The 16827-nt window shown below is 39.0% G+C and overlaps 1 protein-coding gene across 2 annotated transcripts in view; it reads right to left on the bottom strand.

The window, feature by feature from the left end:
- Positions 1 to 3705: 3705 nt before the first annotated feature.
- The window catches only part of LOC139942158 (RNA polymerase II-associated protein 1-like), a 130078-nt gene continuing 116956 nt past the window's right edge, over positions 3706 to 16827 (bottom strand). For both annotated transcript variants that reach the window (XM_071938905.1, XM_071938896.1), the window contains exon 29: positions 3706 to 5747. The gene's annotated coding sequence lies outside the window, so the exon portion shown is untranslated. The remainder of the gene's footprint in view (positions 5748 to 16827) is intronic.

The raw sequence follows: 16827 nt of genomic DNA, 5'->3' as shown, positions 1-16827 counted from the left end.
TTTCAACTCAACGTTGCGATCAGTATGCTCTGATCCATGCATAGTTTCAAATCCTACTTAACAGGAATATTGTTATAAGAGGACAGCAAAAAAAAAGAAACACAAAGCAGAAATGAGATTCAGAACTTCAGAATGTACTCTTCCTATAAGCAAAACCTCTTTATAGCGTACTCTTTATAACAAGGGTTGACTGTTTAACCCACATCACATCAGGGCATTCTTTTGTACAGCAACCTCCAGATAAGAATAGACTGGTGTCATTGTGCCACATTAGAAATTGGGTACAGTATGTTTTTCTGTATGAAACTCTATGCAAAAGCTTGCCCCGAACAATGTGGCATAGCAACACTAGATTTAGTCAGAGGAAATTTCCAGTTGAGCATTCACTTTGAGACCAAACAAGGCTTTGTGCCAGACATCATTCAAACCAAACTCGTAAGTGGCTTATTTTTGTAGGCTTTCATCCAGAAACTGTTTTGCATGTCTCGTCTGAAACTGCAACACACTCAATATGAAACAACTCCGTCCACCCATCATCAATGAAAAGACAAACTGTGTACAGAATCAACACCTCCAACATGAAACAAGCCGCCATGTACCCCAATGCTGGCCATAAGCAAACACTTCAACCGTAAGAATATAGTCACCTAAGAATGCAAGGTGAAAAAAAAAAAAACCAACTGTGTATCTTCCAGCAACATCTTTGGTAAATACGCCCGGTTCTGGGTGTAAACTCCCCAAGCTTAGTGGGTACACTGGGTTAATTGAAAAGTCAATAAGGTGAAGGGATCTGGCAGGCGTAAGAGCATCCAATGGTGATATCTTAATGAGACTCGTCAAGTTGGATGGTAAATAGTGAGGTGGTGTGAAGATCTATTGACAAGACAAGGGCTTTTTAAATAGTTTGTGCAAGCTATTGTGCGACATTGTTGCATTGATATGAGATGGGGGGAGGATAATGCAGAGGATACCTCACTGGCGCCAGATAAGAATTTGACAAGTAACAACCAGACGAAGACAAACAAAGAAAACTACAAGCGGGAAAGTGTCAAGGATTAATAATTTCTGGATTATATCAAGAAGATTAAAAACAACTTCATGATGTGGCAGTAAAACTCACAATGAAGTGTTGGCTTGTCGGGAAACATGAAAGCTTAGGTAACAAATGTTGTTTATGTAACATGATGGGGACGGGTAATAAAAAGATAAGCAAGCTGAATAATATCTCCTTTAAAACTCTGCAGTGAGAGCCTGCTGTCAACAAATGCTGATGTATTTTAATATTGTGCTCTTTCTATTGTAAACGCTGTGGTATAGTTTAACTATGAATAGCGTACCTAAATGCATAACAACTAATATTAATTTTCAGCACATCATGGTCATATGCCATGATATCCTAAGCTGGACTATACCACACATCATAGAGGGGATGTCATTCACAGGGGTCTGTGATTTGGTTAAGCATGGGTTAAGAGACAGGACAAAACTCTGCCAGCATCCTTCGAGTATTAACTCGTTCTTTCAATTGTCAATGGTCAAAATAACCAAATTATAAATTAAGCACAAAAACAAGCTTTAAATTAACCCAGGCAATACCTGGACATGTAAACAATAGAATTGGAAAAAAAAAAACAATTTGAAAAAAATACAAAACAAACCCTCGTAACATTTTGGAGAAAAAGCGTGTCAGCAAGTGCTGACAATGAACCACAGGGCCATTTAACCAAACAGGCCCCTTGCAGCAGGGGTAGTGATGTCTCTAAGAGCTAGTTTGTACTTGTTGTTTGGACCAGAATGTTCTGGTCCTCTTCTTGAAACAAATATAGGTCTTAATAGAGAAAGGACCAGCCTTGCTCTATTGTCTAAACAAGTACACTACATAACATAGTATACTACACGCACTACATTTAGTATACTACACAAGTACACTAACTAAGTACACTAGACACTACCTAGTCTTGGCCCAAGACTATGGTGCTTGATATTGGATATGTGTACCACGCGCAGTTGTAAATTGCCAAAGCGCGCCCGCCACGGTATGATTTAGTTTACTGGATGGCTTGAAGTCTAGACTATACTGGCAAAGTCTAGACTTCAAGCCGTCCAGTAAACTAAATCATACCATTGCGGACACGCTTTGGCGATTAACAACTGCGCGTAGTACACTATCCAATATCAAGCACCAAAGTCTTGGGCCAAGACTACACACTACCCGGTACCAGGTATACATACTACACGAGTACACTTCATAACATAGTATACTACACACACTACATAAGTATTCTACACCGTGCATTCTACACAAGTGCACTACACAATTCAGTACTCCAAATCAACAACACTGGATCAATAAATAGACTGTAAGACACACTTGTTGCATTTCAATTCAAGTCAGTTTATTTAGCCTTCATAAATCTATAATTTATTCTAAATGAAGCAAACAATATTGATTAAGTTCAGTTCCAAGAACCACTTGTCCCTTATGATATTTAACAAAAACAAAACAGACTGATTGTAAATAAAAAACACAGACAGTTTCGTATTAACATTTGCAACAGCATTTTATGTTGCAAGAGTTTATTTTGCATATGATGAAACACATGTGTATATTTGATTGTAGCTTGAAATATAAAATTATGAAAATATAGGCTGAAAAAATGATTCTCGCATTAGGCCAATGGCAAAGAGATACTAACAGAATTAAACATGCTCCTTAAATTGTATGCAATGATTGTTTATCAAGTAATAAACCCGTAGGGAAACTCACTGGGTGAATTTTAAATAATTTTGGGCTGAAATAACTTGACTAGAGTGAGTTGAACCTGTGACTTTCGGATTAACTTGCTGGCTCTCAATTACCGACATATAAATAAATTTGAAACTTCTTTCCATCGCTGTTGTAGATTTTTTTCCCTAAATAATTACTTACAAAATACAGTTTAGTTTCTCCTTTGATACTCTCTCTATGAGAGGAGTATTCAATTTCATTTTTAAGTTGGAACAAATTTGACCTCAGTCCAGAACTAGGGTGAGGAACACTTGATTGCTCATCCGAATCTCCTTACTGAATGAAGGAGCAGTAAAAGCGCAGTGCTATCACCAGCGATAGTGTATTGATGTATTACGCCCTTTGTAACCTGGAAGTGCTATGGTCATGCTTGGTCACAGCTTTTGAGAACTCCGCATATTTGTACTGTGTCAATTTCAAACCGGTATGGGAATTTTGCTGTGGGGGTAGTTTGGGTTGTGAATGAGATTTTTGAGAGGAAAGAAAGAATTGTATGAACTTGTTCTTTTCGGTTGGCGGGCTAATGGGTTGGGTACTTTTTAAATCAGGAAAGAAAAGAAATAGCAAAAGGATAGTAAATTACTTTTTATTATGTTGGAGAAAAGAAGTAATGTGGCAACGTGGAATGGAGGTACAACGACTAAGTTCATGGTTATGGATATTAAAAAGTAAAGTGTTCCGTTCAAAACTGGAAGTAGAGAAAGAAAAATAGCAATTTAGTAAAGTTAAATGGCTCTGGCGATATTTTAATGACAGTTTCATGTAGTCATATAACGCACACAAGGTTTTACGACAATACCAGTTGTGCAAGCTGAATGCCAAATGCTGCTCGGCACTGAGCCAAAGTGGGGCACATATTGATGACCAATTTACCATGGTGATAAAATAAATGGTTTGTAAAGAAGAAGGGCGGGGTGCTCGGTATGAGTCAATTTTGTAAAAGAAAATTTTACCTCTGGTTATGCCATTGGAATACACTGGAGCTTGTTATTTCTTTTTGCAGATTTAGGTATGGAATAAAGTTTTCAGACTTGTATTCCAGCTTTGGAGACAGAAGTAGCATACCCCTTGAGAATGCAGATGTGCTCATATGTGATGTACTGACTAACCACCTAAGCAAAATTTCATAGAGCTGTTTAAAATATTTTCTGCTTAGCAGAAATGAGCACGGGACTAGTCACAAGGTGTACATGTGACATAGCAGTTTGCCTGTATCCTTATTCTGGTAAGCAATTGTGCTTATCAATTTTTCATGCTTAAGCAGCTCTTTGAAATTGAACCCATGATACTGACCATGAGTTTTCACTGCCTCAGCCACCAAGGAAAAAAACATCAACCTACCAAGGACCAAGTACTGACAGAATTGCTATTAATGACCACAGTTGATATTGACATGAGCTATGCCCAGAAACCCTTAGCGTCTTCCCAGAATATGATAAGACTGAATTAGAGTTGTCAGATGGAGTCTGCTATCTTCATCTATGCTTTGATGACCTTCAAGCTGAGATAACTGCTTCTCGATAAAATCATTTCAGATATGTACCCCTGATATATTTACCATCCGATGATGTGACATTACAAACTTTTGATAATCCCTACCAACCACTCGCTGACTGATGAAAGTTCAAAGTGTGGTGTTCATTTGACATGTTTTTTCTTTCTGGAACTGTAAAAACAATTCTAACGCCTAGTTCATTATCCCTGGGTACGTAAACATGCCAGGAATCTGTGGCGGATTGGCTACATGCCAGTAATATTCACCCAAGAGGAAGGTTACATTTTAAAGTTTATCTACTGCTACGGGCTGGAGCTTTGCAGACCTTTTCCTAGAAATTGTCGGTAAATATTTACTTTGGAAAGCTTGACGCTTTTAAAGCAATCAAGAGGGTCACTTTTCATGAGGCAAAACCAAACTTTATGCGAGTGATTAATGTTAGTTTTGATCTATACTGACTGGTAACTTTGCACGCGCCCCTTTCACACTGAAGAAATTCCCTAGGAAATTCCTGGGTTCATTTACTTGCTCACCCTATCTGAAAGACTGGAGCATTAGACCCTTCCCATGAAATATGTAAATTGCACATAGCGCGTGCGCACTAACGTTTTGGTTGGCAAAATGAGGGAACATCGCGCTGTTTTGTACATGGCTAATGGGTGCGTGACGCAGACGCGATTGCGCGTCTGCTTAGTGCACAAATCAGTGGCGTTTGCCAACCAACAGGGTCTGTACGCATGCGTGAATGTGATTAGCATATTTCATGGGAAGGGTCCATTATTAAAGGACACAAGCATCATGACCAGCAAGGCCAAGATTCAAACCCACACTCTGTGAATGACAGAACTTGAATATGGTGCACTAGACCACTCGGCCACGATGATACACATCTAAATATACATCTGGTCATTTTGTCTTTGTTCAACACAAAATTATTTACAATTTACCAATTCAGTTTCCCTTGTGGTTTATAACTTGACATCGTAAATCTCAGTCATGATATTCTAGCCAAAAAACACTGGTTAGATGTTGGGTTATATATTAGACAAGTAGAGAAAGCCGATTTAAGATTCTACAAATGCCTTATTATGAGAACAATCTTAAACTGCAGTGTACATGGAGTGCATTGACCCTAACTTCTCCCAAACTCCTCAAGGAGAATGCGTCACAACTCCACACTGTGAAATCCTTCATCGGACACCGTCTTTGCTAATTTTCTTAACTAAAGACAACTAGTTGAGGAAACAACCTTGTCGGTCTCAGCACCTGCTCAAGTATGCTGGTGTCCGACTACCGGGTACCTGTGGAGACTCCCATCTCATAGTCTTCAGATGTTTGTGAATTATTTCCGCCATTGGCCTTCCCGGGGGTAAATCAACCTTCAGTACTTCAGTCCCCCCTGTGGAGGGACAATGGCCAGAAGTCCTCATCAAGTAGCATGGATTTGGAACTTTAATTTGAATCCTGCAAAAATGAAAAAACAAAACAAAAAACTTTGAGATATATCATTCAGGCATGTATGCTTCGTTTTTGAAAGGACATGGGCACCAAGGCATTTTCTCCTTGGTAAAGGGAACCCTGTGAGGAAATAATACATTTCTACAGGAGCCATTTCAAGGGCACCAAGGCAATGCCCAGGGGGCATGGAGGCAATCACCTCCGTTGCCTCTATGAAGTATCAGGCCTGAATTCTTTAGCAATTATTGGCTCTTGGAACATTCAAGTATGCTTGAAAACGCTCGAAGAATGTTAGTTTATTGGAAAGTCAATCTTGGTGCGATTTGTTTTTCTAGTTTGTCGGAACGATTGAAAACCAAAACCCTGAGGGAGATATAATATAACAATTACAGCCAGCTGATCAGTACAAAAAACACACACACCTACTCTCTAATTGGGCTTGCCTCGTAGTGTACTGGCCATCAGTCTAGAAACAAGCACGCAGCGTATCGGCCATTATTCTCACAGTAAACATGTCGAGTACTGGCCATTAACCTACAGCGAGGCACGTTCATCCACTTTTGGATCAGCCTGGCTCTACTCCCTGTGGGCTGTTGATGAAACTGGATCAGCCGCATGGATATTTCCTCCTAGAATCGGAATCCTCTTTAATGAAACCTCCCCTGGACTATGACTACCAGGTGCGTTGTCCGTCCAGCGGGTTTGTCCTTATTTTGGAGGCAGAATGTTAAACCTTGGATCACGGTCAGTGGTTTGACGTCCAGTTTGACCATCACGTTCAATGGAAACTTGAAAAACATTGACTTCTTTATAAGAGAATGACCAATGAAGACGATCAGAGCATACTGATTGAGAGGTTGAGTTCACGACCACAGGGTCTTTCTTTTCAGAACCAACATTACACTATAGAGATGTTCACATGGTGTTACAGAAAACCTCTCTTGGTTATCCTTCCACAATGCAAAATTTCAACATTCCTACTTTCTTACACGAACAAACTTTTTTTTAAAATCAAGCTCTGAATTGTTGAGAAATAAACACCTACAGTCACCAAGTCCCTACATTTCTTCCAACTCCAATAACAAGAAATTAAAGAAGTACTACTTTTCCCTCTTTCTTTTCAACTTTTTTAATATGCAGAATGCAGAAACTGACAACCATTTTGTATGGGGCACCTGGATATAATGTACTTAGTGTCACTTCTAATATACTATTCACTTGTCCTATTGGACTTTCTGAGTCAGTACTTGTTACAACAGCAGCTCGTGGTTAGATGTGAATTCAAGATGTCACATTCGGCCTGCTTCATATCCAACTACAATCTTGTACTTGACAGACCATAGGTCTAACCATATATTGACAGCTTTGTGTTCCAACCTGGTGTAAGCATAGGAGGGTTGTTTTTAAGCATCCCAGGTCATCATCACCAATCATGACAAAAACATGTTCACCAATCTACTTAGACTTGAAGTAAGTGTCAGTTGTTTAAATAAGTTTATGTGAAAACCAAAATCGACAGTTTAAGCAGCATCTAGCAACAGAGTCCAGCATTCTCCTGAAGACGACCATAGCATACTGATCGAAACATTGAGTTATCAAACTCTTCTAAGAACCAACACTACTACTGCAAACCTCCCGGTCTAATTATTATACTCCCACCATGCAAAGCCTAAAATCCTACTTAAGATAAATTCTTGCAGTACCCTCTGCTAAAATGTAGGATTTTCTATACTTTTCATGAGCTTACTTTTTTTTCATTTCAAGGCGAGAGAAATCGCATCAACTTATAACTTGATGTGTCTCAAAAATATAACATTTCAGATGGTTATAATTACACGATAATTGGTAACCAGTACAAAATGTACATCAAGTAAGCATTAAGATTAAATATCACTATGAATTCAAGATGGTCGCAAGAATAATGTTAAATGTATCAGTTACAGACAGGAGTCATACATGACACAGTGTGATGAGACATTCCATGAGTAGACATGCAGTTGTTTCAGTTATCACACGAATATAGCTGGCATGACACTGCTCTAGAATTTGCAAAGGTCGTTGGTTCGAATCCCACCCGAGTAATATGCCTGTGTTTTGTTTTCACAAAACTCGGGAAGAACTCGGGAGTATACAGTGCTAACACACGTACACAGAAACTCAGCAACTGTAAATTATTGAAAGATGATCAAACCATAAATCAAGGACAAAAGCCCTGTTCACACTGCACAACTTCCCCAGGTATACTTGACATTTTCACGGTTGAATTTTAACCCTTGTAAACTCCAGGGGTAAAGGCTATTGCCCGGGAAATAGCTACCCTTACTTGGAGTAGGGTTAAGCCAGATAACAACAGGGTAAGCATCTTGAGTCTGCCCTAAAAACAGGCTTCAGGTCTGTCATCTTTTAATACTTCTTTCTCAAAAACTACATTACTCTAGAAGGAGTCTATACTATCTACAGCTCTCCATTGCTCATTACCAAGTAAGTTTTATGCTAACAATTATTTTGAGTATAGTTACCAATAGTGTCCAGTGCCTTTAAATGGAACATTCCATCTTTCAAGTCATATTTTCACTAAAACTAATTATTGGTATCCTATTTATAGGGATACAACTTATTTCAGTCCTAAATAAGAAATCAACAAAATCCCAGCATCTTTTCTAGGAAGGTCAAAGTGAAGCAGACATCTCCAGCAACTAAACCCTATGGGCAGCTATTAGTAGCAACCGCATACTCCACAGACTGTGTCCCCATGGGGCTTACATAAATAACAGAGGATGCATCATGCTGGGTAGACCATTCCTCCACAGCCAAACTTTATATGGCTTTGCTAATAAGCTGGTACGTGGGCATGCCTTGAAGAGAGCAGGATAGAAGCATAGAGGAAGGATAGAACCTTCAGTGTATTCACAGCATTACATGCAGGCTCTATTGGAAATGGTTTTAAAATGTCACCTGAAATTTATTTATCTGGACCATGAGTCTGTTTGTAAGAATGTTTCAGTTATCTCAAAATGTAGCTAAGTTCAACAAAGTTATGCTTACTAGAATAAGCCTCACCATCATGTCACGTGTATATATTGTGACGGGTATCCTGCTAATTTTTGCTAAGCACAAAAATTGTAAGCATGAGTCTGTTTGATAAGAATGCTTCAGAGGCAATTGTTAGCTCCAAACTTTATATGGCTTTGCTAATAAGATGATACATGGTCATGCCTTCTAGAGCAAGAAGATAGAAGCATACTAGAGAAAGCAATACAACCAATGGGACCTTGTATTAATGTAGGCTCTGTTGGAATTATCTGGAAAGGGTTTTTAAAATGTCACCCAAAATTTAATTATCTGGACCATGAATCTGTTGGCAAGAATGCTTCAGGGGCAGTTGTTAGCACACAATGTTGCTAAGTAAAACACAATTATGCTTACCACAATATTACCAGCCAAAATACCATATCACAAGCACTGTACCCTGCAAAGCCCCAAATTTGTCAGCAAAATTATCTGCTTAACAGCTCTATGAAATCGGGCTTGCTTGAAAGAAACAGGTGACCAGACCAAATTGCATTAAGTTTACATTGTTGTGACTGTGGCTCCACTCAGCTTAAAACAGCTTCATGAAATTATGCCCTGGTGGCCATTCTGATATTGAACTAAATTTCTGCCCTTTATCCAATAATTCGGTCTGAACAGAGTTGAAACTGTGTTATTTCCGAGAAGACTGCATTTAAGTAGTGATGGTGTGAAAGCTTTATCATTTTATGTGCAGGCAGCGGCTCGTTTGAGATCACTACTATTGTACTACCATGGAGCATACTCAATCATTCCCTCCCATCATGGCAGACTGTTTCAAACTATGGTGATTTGGGTCTTTCTTCATCAAAACAACTTCGGAATTCACCGACAATGAGAGACGGGACAAATAAGGGAACAACAAAGTTGTTTGAATCTGGGACTGATCTTAAACACAGCAACAGATGAGAGTCAGGGGAATGACTTCACAATGAATTGATGTCGTTTAGATCTTTAGGGAATGGTAGATATCCTGTATACAGGATCCTTTCTCCGCCCTTTCAGATTTGTTTCCTGCCACAATACAATGAGAATCACCTGCCTGAATAACATGTGGCCATTTGAAGTATTTAGAGGTGTAATTAACGTCAAAAGGTAACCTTTGTAGAGAAAGCACAATTGGGATGGATGTTAAGAATAGAAAGCACCCTGAAGGTTTGAAAACTGTGTGGTCTGAAAAGCAAAGACCAGCATTTCAGGTGTTAGAAGTGGTACCAGTAGATAATTCACGGAGGCACTGAAGGCGACTGCCTCCATGCCCCCTGGTATTGCCTTGGTGCCTTTGAAATGCTCCAGTAGAAATTTAAAATAAGGGTGCCCTTTACCAAGAAGAAAATGCCATGGTGCCTTGCCCTTTCAAAAACGAAGCATACAGGCCAGTGTATTTTTTTTACCATCAACCGCCAAGGAGTCAGGCCTAGCTTATACTTCCATGCCCCCCTGGTCATTGCCTTGGTGCCCTTGAAATGCTACATAGGGTGCCCTTTACTAAGGAGAGAAAATGCCTTTGTGCCCTTGCCCTTTCAAAAACGAAGCATACAGACCGTATTCTATTCACCCTCAACCGCCAAGGAGTCAAGCCTGATACTTCAAGGAGGCAACGAAGGCCACTGCCTCCATGCCCCCTGGTGCCCTTGAAATGCTCAAGTAGAAATTTAGTTACCTCATAGGGTCCCCTTTACCAAGGAGAAAATGCCTTGGTGCCCTTACCCTGTCAAGCATACAGGCCTGAGTTTACTTCAGTGCCTAAATTAGGTCACACAGAAATCTACAGGCTTCAAAACCGAGCTACACTGCAACAACATCTGCGATGGGCACGTAGTTTTGTTGTGGAGGTGTTAGGTAGATCTATAGATGCTAAGACTTGTATATATCAAATGGACTCTGAACAACCGCAATATAAACAGAGTATTTCCGAGGTCAGAAACGGGGTCAACGTTATTTGACTTGTTCTGGAGCCTTGGTTATATTTACACTCAACAGACATTGTAAGGGGTGTGAAGTTATACTGGCTACAGTTATGTAGTCTGTATATGCCTAGATGGAATAATTGACAACTATTCTTGAAGCTCAAGCTAGAATCAGAATGGTTGTTGAAGAAGACAGAAGTCAGCATGAGGGTTTTTTATAGTAGTATGCCATTCTTGTTTTATTTATTTGTTTATTTATTTGATGACACATCCAACAGCACAATAAGCCCCAAAAACAAGATGAATAGGGAACAAAAAGAAATGTTCAGTTTTAGATGTGGGAGGAAAACCCAAATGGGGGAAGACGAATAATACATTTAATGGTAATATTGGCATTGTATCATACACAGAGCTGTCAACATTTTAGCATCTTGCAATCTGTGAGATTGTGTACATCAATCAGGGAGACATTGAGAATTATTTTCAACAAAATCGGAAAACATTTCCATAATCAGGAAGATTTTCAAATTTGTCCATAAGAACATAGAAAGATATTCAGAGACTTTCTGCAGAACCATGGAGAGTTTGCAGCTCTGTGCACATCACACCAGGCCTTGATTTTACTCAACTTCCGTGTAAATTGTTATTGTCTTGACTAATCTGTGGTTTGCCATTATTCATTCATTATCATGTATATTAACTTTAATGATGTACACAAATGTAACTTTATGGCAACATTGAAATAAATGTATTGAAAAAAAAAAATCTCAATATTGAAGGTGCACGGTAACTTTTCTCTGGTACTTAGTGAGGAAAATTTAAATTTGTATTGGAACTTTGCAAAGGGCTCCACATCAAATTGCACAACGGGAATTACTGTGGGTGCATTGGGTTAATTTGAGGCCTAGAGTCACAGCGCTGGAAACTCTACACAGAAACCCTTAGCGCTCAGCCTGAGACAGCCTGCATAAAAAACCCTGGGACGGAACCTTGTACAAGAGCCAATTGAAATCAATACAGTCTACCTCCAATGCCTTCTGATTGCTTCCCCTGGAGAGACACAAACACAGACCTGGCTGGGTGCCAAGGACCCAGCCTTCAGTGTTGTTTCAATGCTCTTTTGATCTGGTACCTGCGCTATATACCATGTATAAAGGCTAATGTTTATTTTTCTGATCCGTCAATGGAAAGGCATAACATTAGTTTTGGGGCAGCGTGGTTTATTCCTATCCTGTTTTTGTTTGTTATGCCGAATGTCGTAAAAGTTGTGTTATTGGAAAATGTCATGGTGTATGGAACTTCAAGTTTTGACAGTTATTAACAAAAAATTGTGCAAGCACATCAAAAGCAGAGTTTCTTTGTTGGACTGTTGAGTAAACTTTAAATAAACTGACGGAGCAGAAGTAGAAATGAAATATGTATTGGATGGAGTTGTATTTTCCCAGGGTAGTCTAGAAGGCTGATGCATCCCAGGCTTATCGAGACAGCCTTAGGATACCAGACCATCATTTTAAAAGGGAGTGAGTGCAATCACTTTCCTCTCAACTACTTCACCTTTTCTCAGGACTACGAAATATAGTGTGCCTTAAAAACAAATTAAAAGAAAATATATATATATAAATCTGGGAAAAAAATATTCACAGCAGAAAATTAACTTTTCTCAATAATGTGGAGCAGTTGCCAGTTATCCTTGTATTTCACAAAAGAAATGTCATCTTTAAGTTGTAGGTTACCAACAAGAACCAACAAACAAATGATTCTTTCTTTTTATCTATTATTCATAAATACCCAGTATCTCTACAGTTTCTCTACTCCTATTGGTGGAGAGCGCGTCACGTGGGGTTGTTTAAACGGTTGATAATGACCAGTGTTTATAACCGGCTGGCTTCCGTGTGTCAGGCCTGCAAGATTATCACGCGCAACGCAATTCATAGCCATTAGTAACAGCGCGTAACCTACTTCTAAGCCTACGCGCATAATCTTTTTCTGAGCGCTGGCGCGTACACACAACCCACGCGCAACAGACTCTCCACAAGGTTTTTGAAAAAAATATTTCAAACCTCGAATTTTCAACTGTCAAAGTGTCTGTAATTGTATTTTTGTATGAATGGGAATAAAAGAGTAGTGACTCATTCTTAAACACTACACTTTTATTCCCTTATTATCATCTGTTCATAAAGATGACTTGCATCATACAAACGACTGAGAGCAAAAAAGAATGGGTATCTGAAGCTAATCCCAATTTGTTTTTGATCCTCAACGGTCTACCTGAGGAATTTGCAACGTCATACATTGTTAGGAACCTCACTCCTTCAGTTTTACTATCTGATAAAAGATGAGCCTGGTTGGAACAGTGTGTCACAACAGCTTCATAAAGATAAGCTGTGAGATTGTTTCTATGGCATAATGAAAACATGACGTTAACTTCTGATGGTGATGATGTGGCAGCTGGGATGATATTGCATCACATTGATTATTGCAAAACATTACCTTCAAATGTCATAATGCGTTCTCATGTTTTCCTGGCGTTGCGTGACGGAGTATAAATATTACGGTTTGCGGTGACAATTGACTTCCAAAGCATTCAAAGTCACACAATGAGAGCTGTTATGGTGATCAAATTGACAGAGACGAGAGTTATTACTGACGAAAAAGTCAGAAACTGAGATCAAGATCCGAGTAGCTACTTAAATGATAGAAATTGCACCTTTTGATCACCCCTGGAGTTTTAGATGTCAATGAGATTCTAAGAACAATATCCTCAGTATATTTGAGGTATTGCATGGTGAGGTATCAATATATGTTTGGTTTGCAGTAATACCATGTGTAAATCTACTTGCTGGGTACATTATGTTCTTTTCAGAACAGGGCTAAATAGCTCAATTTGAAAAGTGCTGACACTTTAATCTGGAGGTTGTTGGTTCAAATCCCGCTCTAGTCAATTTTTTCTTTGTTCATCCCCCAATCAACCAAGCAATTAAGAGCTATTCGATTTACAACAGCTTTTCTACAACAAAATAAACTATACATAGAGCTCACATCATCAAACAAGTAAAATATTATTAATTTAAAACTTTGGAAGAAATCTAATTGCTTCTCTTCACCAAGGGGTATAAATGGGTACCTACGAGGGTGGAGATTGAAATTGTTTGAAAAAGCCTTCTGAGCGCCACAAAGCTCGGGGATGTATACTCCACAGGGAGCTGAGAAAGATTAAAGGAATGTTATTGGCCTAATGACCATGGCACTTATGTGAAGCGCCTTGAGACGTTATTGTGAAATGTATGAACTAGTTATTATTAAAAAATATAAATTTTAAACTAAGGAAGAAATATTGTTTAAAGGCCTTCAAACTGACCCGATATCAAGTCAGATTTCAAACAGCAATCTCACTAATAATGCAAGATTGTAAGAACCAACCCTTTTTATCGGGCATTAGTACTAACAAGTCAACTCGATTGTTCTTTCAAAGAATAGCGGCGGAAACAGCTGATGTAAAGGCTGCCGCATTACTAATCCCTTGTTGGGTCACCCTACCACAAAGGCACGGGAAATTGGCAAAGCTTCATAAAACAAATTTCCTAACACCTTTGGGGAAAGAAAAATAGGTAGAAAACTGCCGATAGGCCTGGGGGCTGGAAGTTTCTGCTTAGGGTAAGCATGTTAGTTTGCATGACTGCACTGGTTTGAGGAAACAACAAATTTCACGGATTCGCTGTTATTTTGACTGAGGTCATTGCACTGGGTCTGGTCTGATCGTACTTAATTAGACAACCAGGGCCCAATTTCATGGAGATACTTGAGCAGAAAATATTGCAAATATGAGCAGGATACCAGTCACAAATTCTAATAGTGACATGGTAGTTTGGCTGGTAACCTTATTCTGGTAAGTACAATTTTGCTATGCTAAGCTACTTGTTGTGCTAATAAGCAGCTCTATGAAACATGGCCCAGGTTCTATGCTTATGACAGATTCTCACTGAATTTAATCTAAAAGCTGACCAGGGCCAATTTCATAGAGCTGCTTATAAGCATAAAAAGTAGCTAAGCACAACACAAAATTGAGCTCACCAGAATAAGGTCACCAGCCAAACTATCATTTCACATGTACAATCTGTGATTGGTATCCTGCTATCTTCTGCTTAGCAAACAGTTGTCAAGCAATATTCCCTGCTTAAGCAGCAGAAATTAACCAGTCATAGCTTTATTCTTGTCGCATTTTAATTTTGTTGACAGAAATAAATCCAGGGGATGTGAACTAAAATGTGAACTATTTGTGTAAGAAGATCAGAAACATAGCAGACCCGTGTTAAAGGAACACGTTGCCTTGGATCGGACGAGTTGGTCAAAACAAAAGCGTTTGTAACCGTTTTTTATAAAATGCATATGGTTGGAAAGATGTTTTGAAAGTAGAATACAATGATCCACACAAGTTTGCCTCGAAATTGCGTGGTTTTCCTTCTACTGTGCGAACTAACATGGTCGGCCATTTATGGGAGTCAAAATTTTGACCCCCATAAATGGCCGACGTGTTAGTCGACGAGGTAAAAGGAAAACCACGCAATTTCGAGGCATGTTTGTGTGGATCATTGTATTCTACTTTTACAACATCTTTCTACCCATATGCATTTTATAAAAAACGGTTACAAACGCTTTTCAAAGACCAACTCGACCGATCCAAGGCAACGTGTTCCTTTAAGCAACATTTTCTGCTTAGGTATGCAGCTTTATGAAATTTAGTCCAGAAATTAACAAGTTATAGCCTTGTTCTTGTTTCACTTTAAATTTGTGAAAATCCAGGGGAAAAATGTGGACTATTTGTATAAGAAGATCAGAAAATTTCCTATCGAATAGGATGGCCCACCCACTTTATTTGTTTCAAAGCTAAACAAACAGATCACACTTAAATCCGATAACTCCAGATCAGTGGATGGCAAATAAGAGTCCACTGGCAAGGTTCGATCGCTAAAACAAAACTTTGTAGCTCTGCAAACAATCCTCAAAATCAGAAGGGCAGTAGGTGCTACGATTATCACAAAACCTATTAAAATAACACCTTAAAATATTTCTGAGTTATAAAGCTCTTAAAATAGCACAGGTTATTGCGTTGGCGGCTGTAATGCTCTAACTCTCTGACGTAGTTTATTTCTTTATTTGGAATCTTATTTGCTATTAACAACCCACAGTATCAGTTGGACATTCCTCAGCGTGGTAAAACTGTTGGAGTCACACCTTTGAGTTCTGAGATTGCATGACAATTATTACTGTTTATAGTTGATGATATAACTTTGAATTAAAGCCACTGGACACCTTTGGTATTTGTCAAAGACCAGTATTCTCACTTTGTGTATCCCAACATATGCATAAGTAACAAATCCGTGGAAACTTGGGCTCAATTAGTAATCAAAAATGCAAGAGAGTAATAAAAGAAAAAACACCCTTGTCGCACAAGTTCAAGTGTTTTTAGATGCTTGAATTCGAGACCTCAGCTGAGGTGAGAAATTACTTCTTTCTTAAAAACCATGTTACTTCATCAGAGGGAGCCGTTTCTCACAATGTTTTATACTACCAACATTTCTCCATTGCTTCTGACCAAGTAAGTTGTTATGCTAACAACTATTTTAAGTAATTACCAATAGTGTCCAGTGCTTTTAGGATGGATGAAGAAGCCAGATATAATGGAATGTCCAGCTTGGAACACACCTGGGGAAGGTCTTGTGATTCGCCATACAAAGTTCCTCTTCCTTATGGTTCCCCGCTCCTCCCAAAACCCTTGAGAAACGTTTCTTTCCCCAAACCTCTTTGTCTCATTTGACATTTTTCAGTCATCTGTCTGACTCTACACTGTGGATTTGTTTTTCTCTATAAGGACTCAATACACCGAACCCACATAAACTACTAACAACATTAGGAATTCAATATGCAGGATCATGCACGGAGCATGATGGCAGAGCTTTTAGCTGCTGGCAGGGTTTCATTTCAATGTATAGCGCTGTATTTTGCTGTATTCATTTCTTGTTCGTCTACTAAGTGTCACGACCTTACAATAATTACCTGGGACAGATTTCCTCAATGGAGAATGCTAAGCACAAAATCAGGTACCAGTT

Source organism: Asterias amurensis, chromosome 1 (genome assembly GCF_032118995.1).
Source record: "Asterias amurensis chromosome 1, ASM3211899v1".
In the NCBI taxonomy this organism is placed as follows: Eukaryota; Metazoa; Echinodermata; class Asteroidea; order Forcipulatida; family Asteriidae; genus Asterias; species Asterias amurensis.
This window is presented reverse-complemented; position numbering and strand designations above follow the sequence as displayed.